This window comes from Sebastes umbrosus, chromosome 7, assembly GCF_015220745.1.
Source record: "Sebastes umbrosus isolate fSebUmb1 chromosome 7, fSebUmb1.pri, whole genome shotgun sequence".
Lineage (NCBI taxonomy): Eukaryota > Metazoa > Chordata > Actinopteri > Perciformes > Sebastidae > Sebastes > Sebastes umbrosus.
The window spans coordinates 31,088,472-31,097,915 of NC_051275.1; the positions used below are offsets into that span (position 1 = coordinate 31,088,472).

The window sequence follows — 9,444 nt, forward strand, 5'->3', positions numbered from 1 at the left end:
CAAATGCTTCATATAGCTGACATTCACGAAACCGTGCAAATGTGTGCAGGGCGCTCTAATAAGAGCAATATTTGGTTTGTGAAGAGTTAAGAGGGTGGTGTTTTTTTTAAATCAGCTTTCCAAAACCAAAAACACAACAGCAAAAAAAGCCGGGAACACGTCACCGCCCAGTATCGGTCAATTATCTATCTCACCAAGCATCCAATGTTGGGAAGCGTTGGGAAGCGTCGCGTCCCTTCGCGATAAAAAATGCCCCTGTGGACAAGTACCATTACAAAGACCACTTATGGTGGGCGTATGGGAAGATGCCCAAGTCCAAGCAGGAGGTCGGTGTTCGAGACTGGTGTTTTGTTTTGTAAGTTACGTTAATAATGTTTGTCACGTATTTTTCGAGTACAATTTGTGACGTGTTTTCCGTAATTCTATTACGTTGTTTCCGTACATATTTACCCACTTATTTTAAGTCCAACCATGACGTTTTCTCTAATCTTAACTACGTGTTTTTTTTGCTTCAACCTAACTGCAGACTCTACATCACAGTGACTATGTCCACTTCTTATATACAGGCTATGGTGAAATTAAGCTTTGAGTAGTAAATCTGCCATCATTATCGTTGTAAACTATGCGAGAGCGGAGAGCTTGACAGGCGTAGCAACAGTAACCGAGGGGCGGGACTTAGCAACCCAGCAGCATGGACACCTCTAGTGAAAGAAGAACTGACAAATAATGTGAAGCTGAGGCCCTAATTGTCTGGACACATCGTGATACCAGACTCTTTTTCTTCAGACATGAAGCAGAGAGCGTCAAGAAGTCAATACAGTGATTTGCGACACCTCTGCGTCGCCCCGTCGCAATCTCAGTCAATTAGCACACAGATCAGCGGGCAGATTCACCTGTGCACTTAAACAGTCAGAGAAAAAGCTGTGCTGCAAAATTTACTAGCGCACAGGGGTGTATGGGAATCTATAAGCACTAATTAGAGGCTGAATATGGCAGGATGGGGCGTCTGAGGTTGACAGGTTAGAGAAATGAACAGGAAGCTTCCCTATTGTGCTTCTCTCGGCTGCTCACGTCTCATTTACAGCAGCTGAGTCTCTTTGTCTTTGACTCTCTGGCTTCTCTGCAGCCTGTTGACTCGATATTCAGCTAACTGCTACTGCTTCAGGTCTTCTGGGCTCATCTGCATTTCATTTAGAGCTTTGATGAGCAATATTAACATATGCACAGCACTGCATATAAGCAATGCATATTAAACCAACAACAATCCACATCCTATACCTATACAGGCACATTCTGCCACCAAAATAACCATTTGGTAACACTTTATAATAACTATCATTAATAAATGGTAAATTGATAGTTATTTAAATATTAGTTAAGTTATTTTACTCTTCACAAAAATTGAAATTATAATTAATAATATTTATTAATTATTAGTAATGCTATAATTTATGTTATTTCATCATTAGTTTGTGTGATATGAAATCATTTATAAATTATATATACTTTATCACAGCTTATAAGAGATGATAACAAATATTAAGTATCACATATTAGTAAAACATATTATTATATACTAATATTATTAATAATACTGTATATTATTATTATTATTATTATTATTATTTTTATTATTATTATTATAACATTACATGAATAGATGAACCAGAAGTATTACTTTATAAATAATGTTTATAGATGATTTACAAAATATTTATTAACCATTTAACAAGGTATTATAATCATCAGTTGCAACTTTAAACAATGCAATTATAATTAATAATGTTTACTTATTAGTAATGATATAATTTAGCAAGTTTATTTTTGCACACATATAATTGTATATACAATATTAAGTTTATTATTAATAATTTATTTATTTATTATTATTATTATTATTATTATTATTATTATTATTATTAATGTATACAAAATGATTTGCTCTTGTATAAACAAAGATAAATGTAATAAAATATAAATAAATTATGTTCATAATGCTACAATATAAACACAATATATGTAAAGAAATATAAATAAGTATTAAAAATTAAAAATAAGAAAATGAGAATATAGAAATATGTACAAATATTTGCAATAAGAGGTGCAATTAGTACATACAAAATAACAGAAATTATAGGCATACATATACACATTTACCATTTATTAATGATGGTTATTATAAATTGTTACCAACCATTGTCTGTGTGCTCTCCACCTCCTTCTTCTTCTAACTGTATAAATACAAGCGTGCATTAATAATATGTATAGAAAGAGATGAGCTCTCCTCTGCCGGAAGGAGATATAACCAAATACTTTCTGTCTGCACGCTTCGATAAGCACAGAGGACGTGACAGAGCCCCGTCACAATAATAGAGTGCAACACTTCTGGACTTTTGGAATTGAACAGCTTGAATTGTAAATGGTCTGCTGCTGGGAGGTATTACAGACGCTGCAGATGAATATGTGCCTGTAGGGAAGGTCAATAGCCTTTCATACATGATGAAGATGCTTCAGGTTTAGCAGAATAGTGAGAATAATACAGCAGCAGCAGCAGCAACAAACGGTTTAATTCCATTAAGCTCACTGTGTGTTTAACTGCTCCCCTGTTATTGCTGTCATTAGGGCCATGGGAGGTCTGTTTACTGGAGAGGAGCCGGCTGAATCAGACTTAATGAGCTGAAGGTCTTCATGGAGTCTGTTGCTTACTGTACGTCTGCTTCCTCTTCTCTTACTGAACTGTAACGTTGCTTTTAGGGAATGTTTTCATGAAAATCAATCAAGTTTTTATTATTATTACCACCTTCTTTTATACTTTCCTAGACGAAAAGATTGATTTTCCAGTATTCTGGTTTGACAGGTCAAAATGAATCTAGCAACCTATTTTCATTTATGTGAGCGGACCACTCTTAAGTCTGGAAACCTACATGCAATAGGTGATTAGTTTATTTTTAACAGGGGGAACGGACCCAGTTTGTTTCGTGCACCGGCGACTAGCAAACTGTCCCATTAAGAACTCTTTTGGTTCTGTATTTTTTAATACCAGCTACATAGTTTAGAGAATACTATATATCCAAGATAAAACTAACAGCAGTGCGGGACTCAGAAAAAGTCGCATTTACAAATCCGTCTGCCACTTCAGCACCACGGGGGGCAGCACCACAGATTTATCAATATGCAGCACCGTTGCACCCAATTCGACTGTTATCAGCCCATTATGTAGGCGTTATCAGTCGCTATAAGCACCGTAGATGTGGGTCATTAGGGGTTTACTACACCTACTACGTTGTAAAAGTGAAAGTAAAAGTTAAAAGCAACACGTTCCAACATGTAAAACTGAATGAAACGTCACGTTTTGAACAGAAACAAAAAGGCTTCTTTAGGTTTAGGCAAAAAAACAAACTTAGTTAAGTTTAGGGAAAAACATTGTGTTTTGGGTTAAAATAACTACGAACACAAAGACAACTACACATTGTTGGTTTCACACGGGATGCTCCTGGGTAAAAACCTGTGTTTTGTGTGTTTCACACTGTCTATACAACAGTGACTGACTTCCGCTTCTGCTTCGGTCATAATTACTACGGTCGCTAGAGGTCACTGTCGTCTGCTTTTATTCCTGCTTTCGTTGATCGACCATGTGAATAGATGATAAAAACCTACTAGTAGGTGTAGTAGGCCCTTATTAGCGATTGATAAGCCTATTTAATAGCCTGAAAACCTTCAAATCGGCTGAACAGTTAGGCTTCTGATATTTCAGAAACTTAGTCGGGGCCATTACACAACTTATACAACCTCAGTCAGATAAAGGATCAATGAGTCAGGCAGACTAGACTAACATATATTCAACTAAACAACCCCTCTTCCCCTGCACTGAGGGGGGTCATCCCACCTCATATCGCCTACTGCCAGCATATAATATGTCTAATAAAGTTCATCATCAGCTCTTCTCAGAAGAGAAGCTTAAAAAGCCTTCATTCTATCAGGAAACATTTGAGAGACAGATGACTGAAACAGTTACAACAGCGAACAAATGAATGCATCTCTAATTTCTTTGTGTTCAACATTCTTGCCATGAATTTTCTCCTCCTTCTGTCTCAGCAGATGTCAACAGTGTGTTGGTGAGAGGAATGGAAAAGGCGACCCCAGCAGGGCCTAAATGATTCCTCGAGTGATTTGTTGTGATTGTAAAAGTGAAAATGTTCTGTTGTCACATTACAATAGTTCAGGTTAGTTAGTTCAGATATATCTGCCTCACAAGGTGTGTTTAGATGTGTTTACCTTCCACTGCTGTCCTGGTTAGGGGCCACCAGCAGATTATAGGGGAAGTGAACACCATTTGTGCTTCAGGCTGTCGCACCAGTTCTGCTTCCTGCACATAGCAAATGGAGAGAGTTAATCAATAAACCCTGTCCTCAGGCTGCATATGTGTCTCCACAGTTGTCAAAAAGCTCTGTTTCTAGCTTAAGCCTGTTTGGAGTGGTGGAAACTGAGCAGCCAACAGAAGGATTTTTCTGCTCCCTGTTCCATTCAAAGCTCATGACCTTTGTGAGACTGGAACAACACCGAGTGGGAAAAGAGCTCCTGAGGCTGTTTCTACCTGGAGAAGTTGGGATTCGATGAATTGTAATCATCCAACTATACCATATAAATAATAATAATTTTATTTGTAGAGCACTTTTCATGCAAAAACATGAATTTAGCCATTAACTTCTACTGCAGCAATTATAATGAACTGCTCGTGAGGTTTTTTACTGGTATCACAATGAGAACGAAGCTCCTCGGATCAATGAAACACCCAGCTACTGCACAGATTTCACATTTTTCCAAGAGACAAACATCACAAGAGAGATGACCTTTAATGTCGGTCGGAAAGACTTAAAAATAAAGACTCCTGAAACATGCATCATGTGAAGTGCTTTCATCTCAGATGGTCAGATAAAGAAAAACCTGGACGGGTACCTCTGACAGGCTGGCTGATGCAACCACGGAAACATCACAGGACGTGTGACGCATTAATCTCGCCCAGTGGCCATGTGAGAGGAGAATGTAGGCAACCAATTACCTGTGAGAGGAAAGTCTGAGGTCTGCTGCCTGGCTCAAGTGTCCTTGAGTTAGATACTGAACTTTTCGCTTTTCCCTTTGATTCAAGACTAACAGATAGACAGTTGGAAACTTGGAGCTGCTTGGAAAACAATTCAGTAGCACTTAAACCTGCAACACCTGTGAGGTGGTGTGTCACGATCCCATCCCTCCTTCTCTCTCTCTAATTGGCTGCCTTCCGTGAGAGGAGTAGCACACCTGCATGTCGTTTGGGGACTCCTGCTGAGAGCTCACCTGTGGAGGATCCTCATCAGCTGTGCGTTCCAGTACCCATGCTACCATACTGTTTAGTAGGCCAGAAAAAGATTTAGTATGTCCCAATTCATAGTGCGTCAAATGCAGTATGCCAAAAATACCAGGATGCCCTACTATATACGGTCATATTTTGCAGTATGCAAGGCAGAATGTTTTTCTGGCTATTATCACGAGTGGGTGGAGCTAAGTACAACCGAACGCTGAATAGGACATTTTTAGGCGACCAAAATGTTATAATTAACTTTCATGAACTGAAAACACTCTGTGAAAGGGTTAAAGTTGTAAGATGAAAACACGGACAACTTCCAGACCAGACAAAGCCATGGTAGCGACCTGTCAATCACAAGGTAGCCACGCCCTAAAGCATCCCCTGCTTTATGGTCTATTTGACTGTAAATGGGACCATAAATTTGAATCAACAGAGAAATAGGCTCATTTTCTCATAGACTTCTATACAATCAGACTTCTTTTTGCAACCAGAGGAGTCGCCCCCTGCTGGCTGTTAGACTCGGAGGTTGCCCACTACGCAATGTTATGAAGAAGTAGGATGTCCCAATTGTATGCATACTACTGGCAACAGTACGTACTTTGTAAGGGCAGCTGCAGTATGTACTAGAACTAGCATGAAACAATAAAAGACAATGAAAACTGCTGTGGTTCTTACTTAATTAATCTTTCACAACAAATTGGAAAGAACAATTTCCATCCCGTGTGGCCTGTCATGTGTGACTTCAGATTTCCCTGCTGTGTAAATCTTTTCCCACAAACATCACAACCGCATGGTTTCTCTCCTGTGTAGACTCTCATATGTGACTTCAGACTTCCCTGCCTTCAAATAATAATAAAATTGACCATGTTCACGAGAAGAGTCCATATGAACGCCCCCCTCTTGTGGTATTCACGACCTCTTAAGTGGAAAGTTTCTGAAAGCTCAGAGATAATTTTTTCTCACCTGTGTGGCCTCTCGTCTGTGAATCTACGTTTTGCTTCACTCTAAAACATTTCTCAAAAACCAAACAGGTGGAGGACCTTTTTCCAAAATGACATACTGTATCTGTCTCTGAAGAAACCCCTTTTAGTCAAATCTTTTACCACACATAAAGAAGCTAAATTATGTTTTGCCAGTGTTACAGCCCACATTACTTATAAACAAATCCTTTTTTATACATATATACCTAGATAGACTTTGCCTTAAGACACATATCATTTTATATTTGACTCTTTTTAAATCCTATTTCTATGTATTTTTCTATTGTCTTGTGTCTGTTTTATATGCCATCAAAGTTGCTATAAAAATAAACTTGCCTTTACTTTGTTGGCGTTGCGCTTCTTAGTTTTCAAAGTCATTTCAAAAGAAACTTTAGGTCCATATCACCGTGTGAAATCCCAAATGTCAGAGAAGATCTGCTGAATAGAGAAGATGATGGAAGTGAGGGAGTGACCCCCTTCAGGAGTAGAGGTTTGAACTCGTACAGTACTCAAAGTAGAAGTTTTACAAAGGGAGAAACTTTTGTCCTTCGTAATACAAAATGTTTCACCTTTAGTTTATTATATAATATTTGGCCATGTGTAAAGCATCAAGTTCTTTACTTTCATCCTTAACCCCAGAGGGGGATTCGTTGCTTCAGGCACACGCTCAACAAAAAGGTGAATTTCCAAGAAAATTACAGTCAGAATCTGTTTGATGTGATAAAACCCCAGACGCACCTGTACCTGTTTGTGTATGCACGACCAGCCTGAAGGTTAGACAAGTGACCATGCTGAAAAAATAAGTTTTTTCCTTGAGCAAATGCTGCTGCAATGCCCTTGAGCAAGGCATTTACCCCATGCAACAGCACCAGTGGAGCATGTAAAGTGTGTGAAAACTCAGTGGCTGAAAGGCAGTTTGAACTGTTGTGAAAAGGTTCATTATGATGCCATAAAGGCTGCTGCTGCTGCTGCGATGGGACGAGCCTAAAGAACCGTTTTATGATGCTATATGAGGCTCATGTGTATATGTGGTTGGTCAAACTCTGTAAATCATCATTTTAATGCTGTGATTTAAGATGTCAGTTCAGCTGCTCACAGCAGAGGGCAGCAGTGATAAAATATTGATTGTTCACAGTTTTTTGCAATTGCCAAGACACAAAAACTATGGAGGATGGATCCTGCCAAAATCAAAAATAGACAAATAGACAAATAAATAAATAAATAAATAAATAAATAAATGTATCAAAAAAATCAAATTAAAAATGTATGCAGCCATTAATTAATTGATAAAATGTGACATAAATTGATATTTCTGTTTAAATTTGCGTCTTTATTAATTTATCTTAAATCATAAATTGTATAAATTATTTGTTTATTTATTCTTCTGTTTAATTTTCCCTTTTATTTATTTAATGTATTTATTTTTTAAATTATTTTTTTTACATTTTTCAATTGTTTTTGCATTATCATTTTCATTTATTTATTTTGAATATATTTTTTTAATTTATTTTATATTTATTCTTAAATTTATTTATTTATTTCTGAAAAAATTGTGGAAATGGATCCAAAGAAACTGAATACATTTTTATAAGTGTACTGTTTATAGTGTGTTTGTGTGCGTGTGTGTCTGTGTGATGTATCTGCTCTCAGTGTATTCTCTATTGCTGTGATGCCCTCAGTATATTTCAAACTGTGCTGAGTTTTGGTTTTGCTGACATGTGCTATTGAAGGTGCTCTGGTGTAATGCCAACAAGACTTACAAGCACTAAAATGTATTTGTCAGAGACCCCAGTTACTCTCAGCAGTGTAAAAACATAAAGTAAAAACACAACAGGCCAACCTCCTCTTCTCCTCCTCATCTCATTTCATTATTCCCCTCATCTTCTAACCAACCTTTTCTCTTAAACCATCCTCCTCTCTCCTCTGAAGGATTCATCTCATGACATCTGCATTATTCTTACTATGTTTTTCTGTATTAATTCACACTATAGTTTTCCCTTTAAAATGTTTTCGTTTAACCACAAAGAAAAAAAAAGGACCTGAGTCCAGATCAGAGCATGTGTCTCTGATTTAAATGTGATCACAGTAATAAATAAGATAGAAAACAGTCCTATCAGTAACAGAGTAAACAGATATCTGAGGAGGTGTCAGTGAGACACAAAGAAGAACAAGCAGCTTGTTCTTATCAACAAACCTTTTATGCTGCGTCTCTGGCACGTTAAAAACTATCTAATCATTTTGTGCACATGCTACAACGGAAAAAAGCCCGTAGCTAAAAAAGTTGCATCAAATGTTTGGAGAGGATTAATCGGAAAAGTCGAGAGAAAATTGTTCTGGGTTAATTCCTCTTAGTTGTTTGACCTCTAGCTTTTCTTTTGGACTTGCCTGACCGATGCAGCGCTCAGGCTGGTACTCATTTCATGCTTCTTCACAGGCTGCTTAACCTTTGACCTCCACCATCCGGCCCTGATGACCCCTCCTCCACCTCCACCTCTCCCTGCTGGCCTGGTGATGACTTCCCAACATGCCCTCAGTGTGTACACACACACAAACACATCACTCTGAGGTCAATAGGTGTCATCAGAAGCAAGGTCGTCAACCAGCTGGTTTACAGAAGGCAACGTTGGTGTAATGGTGTGTTTTGGCCAGCAGAGGGCAGCAGCAGGTGTGTGTGTGTGTGTGTGTGTGTGTGTGTGTGTGTGTGTGTGTGTTGGAAAGCATCCTGCTGGCCCTTTGGCAATGTGTGTGTTCCTCATTCAGGAGTTTGTGCTTGTGTACATCTGTGAATGTGTGTTTATGTTTCAGTCTGTCTGCACTTTGTGTGTGTGTGTGTGTGTGTGTGTGTGTGTGTGTGTGTGTGTGTAGGGGACAGAAACTTGCTGAGCACATGTGGTGACTGTCTGAGGTGGAAACCAAGCAAGGAAAGGAGAGGAGAGGGAATGGAAGGAGGGAAGGAAAGGAAAGGTAAGGAGAGGAGAGGAAAAAAGGGAAAAGGAAAGGACAAGAGAGGTAAGGAAAGGAAAGGGAAGAGACAGGAAAGGAAAGTACGGAAAGGAGAGGGGCAGAAAGGAAAGGTAAAGAGAAGAAAGGAACTGAAATGAGAGGAAAAAGAAAACAGAGAGG

The 9,444-nt window shown here is 38.4% G+C and overlaps 1 long non-coding RNA gene across 1 annotated transcript; it reads left to right on the forward strand.

Moving 5' to 3' along the window:
• Nucleotides 1-236: 236 nt before the first annotated feature.
• Nucleotides 237-4,381, forward strand: LOC119491819. Its single transcript, XR_005207664.1, has 3 exons — nucleotides 237-355; nucleotides 2,623-2,707; nucleotides 4,099-4,381. It is a non-coding gene; the product is annotated as an uncharacterized LOC119491819 (long non-coding RNA).
• Nucleotides 4,382-9,444: the final 5,063 nt, after the last annotated feature.